Source organism: Zootermopsis nevadensis, unplaced genomic scaffold (genome assembly GCF_977971745.1).
Source record: "Zootermopsis nevadensis isolate Lab colony 2312 unplaced genomic scaffold, Znev_1.0 Znev_ptg000011l, whole genome shotgun sequence".
Taxonomy (NCBI): Eukaryota; Metazoa; Arthropoda; class Insecta; order Blattodea; family Termopsidae; genus Zootermopsis; species Zootermopsis nevadensis.
Window position 1 is genome coordinate 9,568,060 of NW_028259143.1, and position 14,988 is coordinate 9,583,047.

The 14,988-nt window shown below is 37.0% G+C and overlaps 1 protein-coding gene across 7 annotated transcripts in view; it reads right to left on the minus strand.

Moving 5' to 3' along the window:
* The window catches only part of klu (zinc finger protein klumpfuss), a 214,985-nt gene that overhangs the window by 164,784 nt on the left and 35,213 nt on the right, over positions 1-14,988 (minus strand). The window contains exon 1 of one of the 7 annotated variants that reach the window (XR_002542678.2): positions 13,693-14,207. The exons of 4 other annotated variants lie outside the window; for them this stretch is intronic. The gene's annotated coding sequence lies outside the window, so the exon portion shown is untranslated. Of the gene's footprint in view, positions 1-3,463; positions 4,599-13,692; positions 14,208-14,988 lie in introns of those variants that run through there. 2 more of the 7 variants (XM_022061210.2, XR_002542672.2) reach the window with 2 other exon arrangements.

Here is a 14,988-nt window from a genome sequence, read left to right on the forward strand (position 1 = left end):
AAACTTCCTGTCAGGGATGCGGGGTTAGATATCTTGCTTCACTATCGGGAGATCCTGAGTTCGCATATGGGCCCAGAAACGGCTATATTCTGATTTATCGAGATTTTCCTGAGTCCCTTCAGATAAATATCTCTTCCACACTTTTCCAATTTATCTTTCACAAACTGCCTCATGTCTGAGCGCTACACAACTTTGACTGCTGAAACCTTCGTTAGGTAACGTTTCTTTCCTATGTTAAGGCATTTAATTCATAAATATAAGTAACTGAATTTTATTAAAAATTAAGGTTTGATGATAGTTATGCCCTCAATATACAAATTTTCTGAATGTATAGCGTAGTTCTCACTGGTAGCCACCACACCTCCCCATGAGGTGTACGACGATCTTGACAAAGCAGCGCACCAGATCCTTAGTGGTTAAGTTAGGGGCTTCATCTCTGACCCAGAAGTTTGCTGGTGTCGGAGTAAAGGTAATTTGTTCACTTTAGATAATGACAATATTCAACAATGTTGCCAACACAGAGAACCTGTTGTGGTCAAGCGTCACTGCTTGTTAACGTAAGGGAAAGTGACGCTAGGAGTTTTAGTATCAACTGCGCATGTCTTTGGTGGTGTGAGGGTCGAGCGATACAAGCTTCTGCTGCTACTTATTACTAGCACTTTCCTGGAATATCAGTTTGTTGGTTGTTACTACTAACAGCATTTCTCCAACAGGTTACTCCTGTATCCACATGAGCTCGGTCCCGTTGAGCCTGTTCCGCGTCATATATGACGTCATATTGTTTGTTAGGTTTTGCAGCAGAACCCATCTTCCACGTGAATAAGAATATTACTATAGTCAAATAGGGTTTTCAAAAGAAATTAGCGGAGATGAATTTAAATCAGGAGGATTTGTCTTTCTTGACCGTTTCACCTCATCTACTCACTTGTTACTCAAATGGCATGCCGTGACCTAATTCTGGTGTCTGTGAGACAAATAGACACGTATGAAACATATAAAGAAATTGGAAGAACATTTAATGATGCTTCAGTCATAGGTCTGGCCTTCTGTCGATATACACGAAGGAGTTCGAGAACGGTTGAACGGATTTTAATGAAATTCGATAGTGGGCAGTTTTGCTAAAATATCGTATGACGATAAATTCATTTCTTGGATAAAACTGGACAATAACGAGCATTTTGCTTGAGGAGTTGCAAGCATTTATGAGCGCTGGTTTGACTGGGTACGGTTAAATTCTGACGAACGCCAGAATTATTACGGTATGCATATGTTTCCGACCTTGTTACTTTCTATGATCAACGAACATGACCATGTGAAATTATTAGTTTAAATAACAACTAGTGTCTTTGAAAGTTCAATCTGGAGTCTTAAATGACGACTTTTTTAAAATATAAAACTTTCATTTATTTATTTGCCTAGGAAAATGTAAAATATCAACAAAAGTATTTTGATGTGAATATTTTAACGACAAATCGTTTAAGGTAACTTTTGAAAAATGTGCAATGAAGTTACAAAGGTAGGGGCTAACAGAACGCATATGGGTGATTTTACATCGCAAAATGCCCAGTCTTTTGGAATCCACTGCGCCAGTGGAGACATCTTTGCACAGAGTTTGTAAAATGAACGCACAGTAAGCAGGTCATGCTGTTCGTCTGCGTGTATAATTTCCGGAAGCAACGATTTCTGGGGCACTTAACCCCACTCGACCGACCATTCATACGCCACTGGAACACACTTTTTTCGCAGCATGAACGTTCTTCAAACGGCAATATGCCTATTTATGGACTGTGAATGTCATATACTATCGTAAAATCAAACTGACTCTTCGTGACTAAAATGGCGTGTACGAAACAACAGCTTCACGCAGAATCAATGAAACGAGTGATACAAACTAACCCTTTTTTTCTCTTGTCGGAGTAGTGACACACATTCAGAGTTTGTTACCACTTCCAAGTAAGGGTTATACCAGCGTTTATTCCTTTATCCTGTTCACATGGCTGGCACGTTTACAAGTGACATACCAAACTAGCTTGTTCATCGTAGTATAAAACACTGACATAAATAAATAAGTGTTAAGATTTTGTTGACGCGGGTAAGAAGAGCTTGAGTTGAACGTTATTCCTATCGATTTAAACTCTTCTTAATGGGCACCGATGATGACCGTATGTCAAAACAAGAAAATGTTTCCTTCCAAAGGTAAAGGGCCTGTTACAAAACGTGGGTTTGTTACACACAGTGCACAGACGGAATGCATTAGGGAAGATGGTGTTATTCAGCACCCACTGTTATCATGCTGAGTTCTTTAATTTGTCTAAAACGACCTTGAAAAAGTGTAGCTTATCACATAGGAAGTGAGTGTTAAGAGAACATGACGTCATAGGGATACATTCTACTCTTTGATTTTCAACAATATGTAAAGTTAAACATAGGCGTAGTTTGTGATATCAGATTTATTTGGAGTAGTGCTACTCTTAGGTAGGCGACTGTTTGGTTAATTTACTGAGAAATAAAATATTCGTTGATACAGCAAAGCAAATAGCAGTATTGTACGCTGTTGGAACTGGGCCCATTTGGGCTTTGTTTTCATATATTACACATAATGACGAGTATTGTAAAGAATAATTAAGTAATTTTATTACTTAAATTTTTAAAAAGGGATACCGGTAGCCTTTTTGGTCGAAGGTAATATATGAGTACCTTCACAAAATTTGTAATTTTAAGCAGTTTTCTTATTTCGGCCCATCCCGAGTCCTTCAGAAGGAAATGACTTAAAGATGGAAATGGATTGGACATGGCTTATAACTCTTTCGGTCAGAGAAGCATGAGACAAATTCAGAAATTGTGTGGGGAATATCTTGGAAAGCATCAATTCCGTACGGCCTTGAACATGGTGATAGAATAATATTAAACTACATACTAGAGAAGTTGACGGAACTGAACTACTTCAGTATCAGTTCCAGTGTCTGATTTTGGCATCAGATGTCCGACCCTCTAAATGTTATCAACGGAGATTTAGTAATAATTTCATGATTCCTAAAATTGAATGCGTGTTCTGAAACATTCACACAAGCGTATTGCAATTCTACTTAAAATGCTGTCGACCAGAAGACGTCGAGTAGCTTTAGTATGAAACAGACATTTAACTGGCACCGTGGCTCAACGTTAGTTAGCTGATAGCCGTAAGTAGATCGTTTCGATACGGTCCTTCAGTCGGTTGTCACTTCGTTGAACTTCGCAGGAAGAAATCATAACTTGAGGCAGAATGTTGCATTCCTCATCTTACCGGTGTACCCATTATGTTGACAAACATGCTAGTCAGCTGGTGTCAGTGCCCGTCAGTTGTACGTTAACGCTTTTCAAAGAGCTGACAACCGGAAACCAGTGACTTACACGTTTCTTCTGTTTATTACAAATTTGGCGATGACAAATTCGAGTCCTAAAATGAAATTAGACTGTAATAAAATTAGTATAATTACACGAATTAAGTTTATTTTAAATTTTCCATTACATTTTACATGTTTATCGAGTTTTGTATTTAAATTACTCTAAAAGCAGCCGACACTTTATTAGTGGCGTCCCAAAAATAAAGAAAAGAGGGAATATGTTTCATTTAAAACTTATTAAAAAATAAAAAGGCTTGTAACAAGTCATTAAACGTAAGAAGTAGGTAGTAAACCACAAATTATGTAACATTGACAATACTCACTTCACAATTCTGAGTCATAACTCACAACTTAGCACGTCAATTCATCGTCTGTGTGTCTCGGGAGAATTCATAGTTCCTTCTATTGTATGAAATGAGAGTAAATCGATAATCGATCTGTCAAACATTCTAGCACGTCTTATAAAAGGTAGGAACAAAATACAGTAGGCTGTACGTGAAAGATCTTGGCTTCGTAAATGAAAAGTTGTTCTTGAATGCAAAACCGTGACGGTTGTCACGACTGGGACAAAGCGAAAATTCGAAATAATTTGGTAAGAAACTGTTTCAGTGAAATTCACATACGTTGGCTGGTAAAAAATTGCACGACAAGTATTACCAGTTAAAATCATTGGCGAATTTTCAAGCCAAATTCCGACTACAATGTGTTGTAAAATGAAGTGTGTGAATATGGGGAATCTCACTTAAGTCATTACCTGGCGAAACCTACCAGAACGAGACGCATGACCTGAAAAACTGAACCACAAAATTATCCATAAGAATTTTCGCATTGTAGAACAGAAAAATAATGATGAAGTAAAAAATGTAATAAATGATGGGTTTTAGTAATCCGAAAGTGAGCTGGTTTATGCCATTTGTGCACTCTTAAAAAACAGGCGCGTAACTTTAATTTATTAATCCACGAAAAATTATTTAATATGAATATTTTACTTAATCTTGAAAACCTTATTTCGCGGTGAGTGTGCCGTTAAGTAAATTTATTGTTGAGAAAGATTTGAGGTTCTTGCGACAGTGAAGATGTCGATCATGACAATCTAAGTTGTTACCCAGTGTCAAAACTTGTAAGCCGATACCGACGTTTCGGAGGTAGACGCTGCTTCCATTTTCAGGGTTCAGCCCTATTAGTCCACACACGTACAATCTGGAAGGCCAGCATCTGTAAGTTAGCGGTTTTCTGTTTTTAAACTAATAATTTTAAGAAAATGTGTTCAAACCCGTTGCTTCTACGTTGGATGTTTCTTACTCACTTGTGCACTTTTATCATCAGCAGCCATGGTACAGGCTCACTAAACTTGACGCCTTGCTTAATGTACTAATGCTAATTTAACGATGTAGTTTCAACTGCAGACATTATTTAGCATAAAAAGACTGTCAAGTATATTTAATTATTTTCAAATGAGGTCTACAGTACGTTACTCCTTAATGAAATAACGAACAAAATCATACAGAAACATTTCTAGGATACTTTTCAGCCTAGAAACACTGCGACTACTCACACTTCTTAAAAGAAACGTATGGTGTTAACTGTGACAGATGTTTTCATATTTGAAATCCCTAACAGCAAACATTTCACGTTGGCCAAATAATTGAAAAAGAAACACGGGCGAGCGAGTGGCACTGACAGGTGTTGCCACGTGGCACATCCAGACCTTGACCCGGCAAGAGAAAGAGGGAACCACCGTCGGCACTGGCCTGAACCTCGTGTAAGCTTCGATTTACATCGATCGATTTAGCGGGAAAGGGGCGCGTGTCTGTTTACTACGTCACAGTCTGAAATCCCGTTACGCTACACAAGGATCCGAAGCAAAGTGATGTCATTTCCAAACCAAAAGGTTTCTGTTTAAATTAGACCAGACAAGAGCTCCTAGACAATCCACAAACTCTATTTATTAAATATCCAAATGATATCATCGCCCCTCCTGCACGTACGCCTGCTCTACACGTTTTTCCGAATGCATTTCTAAAGACTATTATGAAATCTTTAATTTCCCTCATGCAACTAAATGCTTTGTATTCGGAACGTTCCGGGTTTGATTATAGGTTCGAAAGCTATCCTGGCAGTATTTATCCTGATTTTACGCAATGACTGCATACAATTTTTGGGACAATACATAAAAAAGCCACACAACCGACTCTCGAGTCTATCAAATTCTAATATATTTTAAAGGTTTCATACTAATGTACTTTTTATTGTGATAGATTTAAGGCGTCTCTACTTCCAAATCTCTGACTGAAGGACGGTTTTCCGTCTCTGTCATCATCATAACCTTATCGTAGCTAATTATCCATTATCTCTAATCCTAGCCAAAGGACGCATTATGACTTCTGCATGGTGCGGAATGAACCCAATTTATATTGAGAATCCAAGGAGTGCAACATAAAGACGTAATTTATTAGGATCTGCCTTAATTTCCTTACTTAATAAGGCAAAATATAATTAACTTTACGATTCCACAAAGCGGAGTGAAATATTTTTACCAGCTCAGGGACTATTAGCTGCTCAAGAAGACCCTTGTCCCATTGAAGTAGGTGAGTTAGTTCGCCATAAAACAACATATGCTTAGCCTATGTTCATATAAGCTGTTCATGTCCGTGCAAATATGTGTCCGCCCCCTTAATAAGTTCCGAACTAGAGGACGGAGGATCTTCGGCAAATTTGAACGAAGTATGACTATGGGTCTATGACACCCAACCTTGTATCAGCGTGATAGCGTTAAACGATCTGTGGTTGAAGCAACATTAGCGGAAGCACTGTAAATCTGTGGTACGACCCATCTTAGAAAAACATCTAAGCTGTGAAGTGTTTTCTGAAAATTATGTAAATAAGCAACCCAGGAGTCGTGAAATACAAAAAGCTTATACTCTGTTCTGGGCTTTACGGCAATAAATAAAGAACCATTGTAACTAGACGTGTGAAATGTTGTAAGGCGATACATAATAAACGTACCTACAATTTTGGCATAAAATATTGTTTATTTATCTACAAACATAAGAGATATATAGAAACACTGGGGAAAAGTCTACAAAACGTTAACTTAGCCAACATATGTAGTCCTCCAGTGGAAATAGTAAATATAAATTAATAAATTCTCGCCGGCTGCACTATACGAGATGAAACATATCAAATTTGTCTGTAGTTTCTGTTATGACGTTGGCAGTAGCTCAGAATACATAGGGTCTAGAAACGTACTAAGCAAAGCTGGGCGTCACGAGTTCTTCCCAGAATGCCTTGTTGTGGCAACAGTAGTGTAGCGTAGCATATAAAATCGAAATGACCTGGGGTGTCAGAGTACCAACCCCGCCCTGCTTTAATTCCAACCCTTATCAAGGTCGACTGGCGTGATGACGCGAGCAGTGACCTCCCCTGTACTGGAGAATCGATAATTTCTCGCCAAGAGTTGCGTTTGGGTAGGTTACGAGACATCACTTTGATCGTAACTGAATTAAACACAGCTATAAATGATCAAGTAGGGCTGAATCTCAACAGCTTCAACTTTACTCGTATGACTTCATGCTGCAGAATTTATTGAATAGGTTTACTTCAAACCTCCCTACAGGAAGACTGTAGAAATTTTAAGATTTTCGACGTTTTGTCGTGAGACTAAATTTAAATTTTGTGCCACAGATGTGTGTACACAAAGACATTGGACTGGTATGATTTGAGGTTTTAAAACCGTTGAGTATGTAGATTTCTGTCTTCTGGGTTGTTGCGCCGTGTAGTATGGTCGATGTTTACCAACGTTTCTGAGATCATACTGCCTCCGTCATCAGGGCGATTCGTTCTAAGTTATCTACGCTATGAAGATTTCTGTCTTCTGGGTTGTTGCGCTGTGTAGTATGGTAGATGTTAAGAAACGTTTCAGAGGTCATACTACACGGCGCAACAACCCAACAGAAGACAGAAATCTACATTGGACTGGGTTGGAAGACAAAAATTTTCAAGGTTGTGTGAATCAGTTGTCGTTGTTACTACTTAGCACGTTCCTAAATTATTAAATAACGACGAATAAATACATGCAGTACGTTTAATGCAAAGTAAGAAGGAAAGTTGACTACGTGTCGTGAACTGGAAAGATGTGCGACTAGAAAAAATTATAGACAGAAGGTGATTTAGAAGGTCAATGTCTTCTGGGATGTTACGCTGTGTACTCTGGTAGATACTGACCAACTGCACGGAGGTACTTGCTGCCTCCATTTTCAGAGCGATAAGTAAGTGGCGATAAGATAGTCTGAAAGGTAAGTTAGTATCTACTAGACCAGGGGTTCTCAACCTTTTTCGCTGGCGTACCACTAATTCTAATTTAACACATTAAATGTACCAGTAACCAAATGCGGTAATGGAAAACTTATTTATGTTATCATTATATTTTGATTTTCTCACTTAGTTCGCGTACCACTCGACATTGGCTCGCGTACCACCGGTTGTACGCGTAATATATATTGAGAAATGCTGTACTAGAATACACGGTGCTACACCTCAGATATTCGTCGCCGTGAGAATATGAAATGTAATAAAAACTTTATGTATACACTGTCCATCAGTGTCTCTCTTATTCCAGCATTTGCCTATGTACACGTTGTTTGGAACGAGCTTAAATTTTATGGGATATTAAACACTTTGCTTATATTATACAACATTAATCCATTTCCTTACTTAATTACGTGTCGGCGCTTACAGGAACCATGATCAAAGTAACTTAAGTATTAACGTTGACATTACAGCCGTGTCCCATGCTACAGGAAATGGCGTTCTTTTTTATTCTTGAAAACGGGAAGTGTGCCTAGAAATTCCAAAGTGTGTAATCGGATGGAAGTCTTAATTACATAACAAACCAGCCTACGCCTTGATAGCAACGCTAATATAAGTCCTACTGCAGAAATGCGGGCAAAGTGTGAGACAATTTAAGGATTTTTTAGAAGATTTAGATCCTTAAGTAAATTTCAGAAACAGAGTGTAGGCTATTACTGATATTTTGATGCTCGGTGTAAAAAAATATGTCTGCGTACAGGTAAATAAAAGTAGTTGAAATCTGTATAGAGAAGCACACAGAAATAGGATATGTATTCCTCATACATTCCTTACAATCCATTCTAAAAGTGGTTCAATCTAAAATCTTGCAAAGCATTTACTCCATTTTGTCAAGTCGTGTCTAACAGAAGTTACTTCTCTTAAATTCAGATATTATACCAAAAGTTAAGATTTATAAATACTGAATAATGATTAATAACAACTCAGAGAGTGGAAAGAAGTTAGGATAAATTATAAAGTAAGTTACAGTCATTTCATTGTGAATTGCTGGAGAATTATATTTGACTAGTCACGACGGATTGTCGGGTCACAAGTAGACTTATGCCTGTAACATTTCATTCATGCAGCTATGTTAATTTCAGAATTTCCACTTTCCACGTGTAACTGATAGGCGATACATAGTTGTGTGCCAGATATCTTGAGGTGAGCTGATTTTTAAAATGTTAAAAATGTTAATGTGTTCATATTTTGTGGCAGATAAATATTTATAGGATACTTTTCAACACATCAAAACGGTAAGTGCCTTTTGGTATTTTACATCGTGTAGTCTTTTACCAACTGACCAACATTTGGGAGGTTCTTACTGCAGTAAGCACCTCTGATACGTCAGTTTCTAACAAGCTACGAGGTTCAACATCCCAGATACAATTATCTTCATACTCGCCGCCTTGAGAACCTGAAATCTCATTTCCTGGATACAGACAGGCCTAGTTGTGTGACGAATGTTGTTTTATTCTCGGAAAATTGTGAAATGCGTGTTCTGAACCTCCGTGGTATAAAAAATTAAATACACTAGACAGTTAGTTTACACGTATTAATGTGACTGCAGAACATTATGGAATTTCTCATAGAAATGAATCCACAATTGTAATGCAAAATATTCTCGTAAATATATAATTGGCGACTGCTAAATTTTATTAATCAAAGTTAAATTCTGACACAATGAATAACTTTTAAGAGGTTAATGAACTAAAAATATGTGTGTAAACCCTCCCCCCCCCCCCAACATTAAAATATTTCACTCACTAGCCTAGGGGTAAAAGGTTCTGGGTTGAAAAATTAAAACAAATATCAAAGTGATTGTTATCAATCCGCTGTTTTAGCTTTCTCGTCCGTTTTCCTCTTGTAAATCACAATGGTAATAAAAAGTCAGTACTATGTTTAGATTATGTGAAAGGATAGCAAATAAAAAAGGTGTTGATGTTGCAATAAAGTTACGTAGCATAGAATGTGAACGAAGAAAAGGCAACTATTTGTCGTGAAAACGTGAACCTATATAGATCTCGTAAAATTTGCACTTCAGATTGCAACCACAGTCGACATTATGAAATGACACCCACTTACAAAAAAGAATTAACGTTTAAAATGTTCTCAATAAGAATCGCGCTAACCACGAATGTGACATATTTTTCATCAAAATCTAATTGTAAAACATAGTTATTATAGGTTTACCTTATTATTTAACTTGGAAAGTGTCTGTCGTACTAAAGTTTTAATTATTCCGAGAAACCTAGTTCAATCAACGCAGTCAACTTGTTTTATGTCTACAATATTATGCCATCCACTCAACCTGAAATGTTCTTAACCGTTTAGCAACTAGTGGTACCTATCTATACCACCTGCTTTAACATTAATTAATTCTGAATTTTGCCCACGAGTGTTTATGGTTTCATACGACGCTCTGAATGAATAGTGATCAGTTCCTTGAACAGGAAATCATCAGATGATCTTCATTATGGTGATGTGTTGTTTTCGTTCCGGTACGAAATTAATTTTTATATTATTTAGATGAACTTTGACTTCAAAGGGTTAATCAACAGTATTTAACAATGCTATAGACATATTAACGACAGTCATTTATGAAAGTAATAACACAGGGTAGTTAGTTAGTGGCTCTCGGATGTGATATCTGTTTCTCTGCCATTTTAATTTTCATAACATGTAAATATTGTTTCGAGACAAGCCTATTCGTTCTCATATTGTTTCCACATGCATAAAAAAACAAAATTAATTAAAAATGTTTTAACAAAATACAATATATTTAAAGCATAAGTAAAATATTTTTTGTTGATAATTTGGTTAATAGAAAACGTTAATAATATTCAGGTCACATTCCACTGTACACAGCTTACACAGTGTACTTCAATGTGGCAGGACAAAGGTAGAAGTATTCAATAGGTTTTCAGTGAATTGTAGGTATGTACCTATTTCATTGTGAGTATAAAGTATAGGTTGACAGATAAAACACATGACAGAATGTGTTGCATGTTCTGCCTTCATTTAATATTACAGCATAAAATAAAAACAAATACAACACGCGTGATTAGTCACATAATACAAGTGGAATTACTTGCCTTCGGTTTTCATTTATGTAAATAGCTAATTGTAACTGGGATGGAGATTGATATTCATCTCACGTGAAGTTTATTTCACTTTAAGATTTTTGTGAACGGTTTCAATTTACGTCTTTCTTCAGCCAAGAGAAAAGAATCGATACCTATAGAAGATTTTCCACTGAAAAGAGAATGTGTATGTCATAATATAAAATATGTGCTCATAATTACTAAAGGTATATTTTTGCAATGCAACTTGAACTGGCAAGCTTATTTCCAAACAGAATCACATTAAAAACCAGTATTACTTTTCTCTTATCGAGTGTTGTAATTTGGAAGAAAACTCTTGGTAATACGATAAAACCTAATTCAGAAGTGAACGGAAGTAATATTTTGTCATAGAACTAGTAACATATAGTTCAGAATCATAAAGTCTGTCATGAATACTAATCATGGGTTTAATTATGAGGAAAACCTAATGAAAGTAGGTCTAAGGATCGATTCACCCAAAGACACGACAGAACAACCTTTGTTTTGTCCTTGGGGAAGGAGAATTGACGAAAAAAGAACTCTGTGAAGCCGTCTGAATAATAGTCTGTACCGCAAAGAAAACAACTCTTCATCATCATAAGGATCAATTGGTCGATGCTGTTTAAGGAAATAATCGCTATATAAAGTGGGAATCATAAGAAACAAATACAAAATTAAGAGTTGTTGATTTTTTTAAGCAGGCGGGACAAATATTTATCAATGGGCTTCAAGGGGTTAATAGAATACGTCCGATAATTGCAATAAATGTAAGAATTTCGATCATAATAACGATTATTTCTCATTGTGCGCTGGCGTGTAGTGTGAAATGGCACTAAATCGGATAAAAGATAAGATTTTAGCCAATTAAAATGATAGACACCATCAGTTCAAGGCGAATTTCCATTCATTTCTCATTTTTCTCACCTAGCAATGCCTTGTCCTTTCCTTCTACATGCTTATGAAATGTTTACTGTTTCTCACTCGACTGCAACCTGTAGAATGTTACATGTGCAGGCCACGCTTATTCCTGTAACCAATCCCAACAGGTGAATCTAGGGTGTTAATGTGACGTCAATACAACTACCCTGATGACGTCAAACATCTCTGCTTCTCTTTATTGAAACCGCTTTCACAGTCCGGCCCTCCGGCATTTTAGAGACGGTACGAGATGTGACGGAGGACAGAGATGATGAAAATTCATCCTAACGACAGTACGAACTCACGTTCGGCGTTCGGTCGCTGTCCTTTATAGATCGCAGGCCTATTCCTCGCTACGTCACACCTGCACCATTATTCGTATTTAACGGCATTTACACTTTAATTAGCTGCATCATAAAGCCGAGACAGTAATGCTAGCAAGAGATAAATAATATTCGTATTAAGAAAAATTATAGGTAGTTAATTGAGATGAGAATTAAAATATTGACGACGAAAATTTTCCCAACACTATTACAAACTGTCATGTTTTAGCCGAAGGATTTTATGTCAAAAATCAATTAAACTGGAAACTGTCATGCTACTGAAATTTAACAATACAGACGAACACACTTACAAATGTTATGCCCCGACTAACACCTATAATGTTATAAATTTATATTCTGCAATGTCATGGTACCACTGCACTCCTTTTTAATTTAAATTCGTAAAGAGACTTTAAAATTGCCATGTCTCAAAATTAATAGTACTTACTCGTGAAAATTGTTAGAGCTTCATATATTCCTATAAATGATCGTGCCTCAACACTTTTGTAGATTACAGACACCCAGGCAGAGATAACAATTGTTGTGATTATAAGGACTCCGCGGTAATAGTGCATACAAAATTGCTAGGTATGGCAGGTGCTGAAAACTTCCGGTGAGTTAACACTAATGAGAAATTGTCACAACTCAGCATTCCTTAAAAGTACTGAAATATTACCATTCTGCAGAAAAATCTAATTATTCCAGTAAGTTACTGAAAATCATTGCCTCAAATATGCATCTTTAACTCGCGTAAACTAAATTAATACACCAAAAATTCTACTGCTAATAGCAGATGTTCTCATACCCCGCGTTTCAAAGAGCATAAAATCATTATACCGTAATATCTTTGCAAATTCCCATGATCCGACTATATTTTTAACAAAGAACCCTAATACAATCGCTAAAATACTATTCGAGCTGTTATTTTGCAGTATCAAAAGAAAAATTCTCACTGTCAGCGTTAAAGAAAATAACATCGAATGACTTCAATTTTCATGCATATTTGAATATTTCTGTTATAGGTGTTCCTGGAGGTTTATACAAAATGTGACATGATATGATAATGATATAAAATGAAATACTACTAATTTGGAAAGCATTAATGCAGGATAATTAACCTTTTAATGTTTCAGTCGCCTGAATAATATTAAAAAAATTACAGTCCTGAAACAAAACAGTTCACTTCACCATTACCAAGATCAATTCCTTAAGTTGTTTTCGGAAATTTCCGTTTGTCTGATATGAAACAGATCATTAAAAGTACAGACTCGTTGATTGTTAAATCAGGTGGGGAAAAATTATCACCAGGCTTAGAGTTTCTGGAAACTACTGCGAACGTAACGGGATAATCAAATCTCGATCTTCATAACAGATAAAGAAATATCGACAATCGCACCATTGTTGTTACTTCCGTTTATCACTGCTTTTAAGTGTACTTTTTACGTTAATGTAACACTGAATACTATTGCCAATACAACACATTCAAATAAGACGAACGTTTTGTAATTTGTAATATTCTTAACATTATTTCAAGCGAGAGTACTCGAAATTCTCAAAATGTTACGATCATACAACATGAACACTAGAAATGAAACAGACACATGACGATCTACTCACCTTGCACTTAACACACTCAAACTGAAACTGAAAGTTCCGTAAACATTAGTTCAGAGTCTCATCATGTAAAAACGTTTGATGTTGCGGATTTATAACACTGATTTTACACATAATCACTATGTTTTCCCTAGTTCTTCATTGTTACAAACGTCACGTTAGAACCCGCGTGCAAGACGTGTTCGCTACTGAGTTGTGGAGCCATCCGGCGCTCGCTAACTGAGCCTCTACTACACTGAGTGTTGATTCGCCTGCACTGCCCTACCACTAGGCGTTACTCCCCGCCTTGGGCAATTCTAACCACGGCCGGACATTCACGAGGGCACACGAAGAAGATGAACAACACAGAAGCAATACCTTCATGCAATGCACAGCACCAGATATCGCAGCTTTAGTCTTGAGTAATCTTTTTTTTGGAACCAGTCCTGAAGGTCATTGACGGACTTCCGATGACTACAATTAGTAATGTGGATAAGGTGTTGGATAGGTGATTGTCTTTTGGGAAGTTGCGCCGTGCAATCTGGTAGTTTACAGCCGTGACTACCTGAAATCTCGCCAAGGTACTGGATGCCCAATGATGCTGTACTATCTGGTGACGTGAATGCAACGAAATCTTTATTGGAAATCCAAGAGGCGCTCATCTGATCAGCAAATTTCCCGCCTTCATGGAATCCCAAGGTTCATTACCGCGCTCACAACAGCCTACGTCTTTTACCTGTCCTGATCCGATTGAGTTCAGTCCACATCGTTGCAGCCTAATAATTATCCATTTCCATCTCAAATATTTACCTTCTGCCATCTCTCGAGGTTCCCCAGACAAAATCGAATGCATTCATCATTTATCTCGTACTTGCAAAGTGTGTCGCTTATCACGTGATTTATTTTCGTCGATGTGTGCAAACCATTGGGACCGTTATATAATTCTTCCTCTGTTTTGTCCGTTTCGTTAGTTAACATAGTTTCCCATGTATCTTTGTATGCGGGGAATAATTATTTAATATAGCCTGCATTAGTTTTCAGTAAAATTAGTGCGGAATAAAATATGTCTCAAATAAGCCTATATTAGTTTGAAGTAAAGTTTCCCTTGCCAATTACAGGCCTTGAATGTCGACTCAGAGGCTTGCAATCTTAATATAAATTCATACACAGATTCTGAAATCAAGTACGCCCAATAAATAGGAAAGTGGCGTATTAAATACGTTTTACAAATGGAGTTCGCTAGTCGGATGGTGGCTAACGTTGAAGGTTTTTCACCGAAGAAGAGTTGAAGACGGCAGGGAATGGGTAGGGAACGAAATA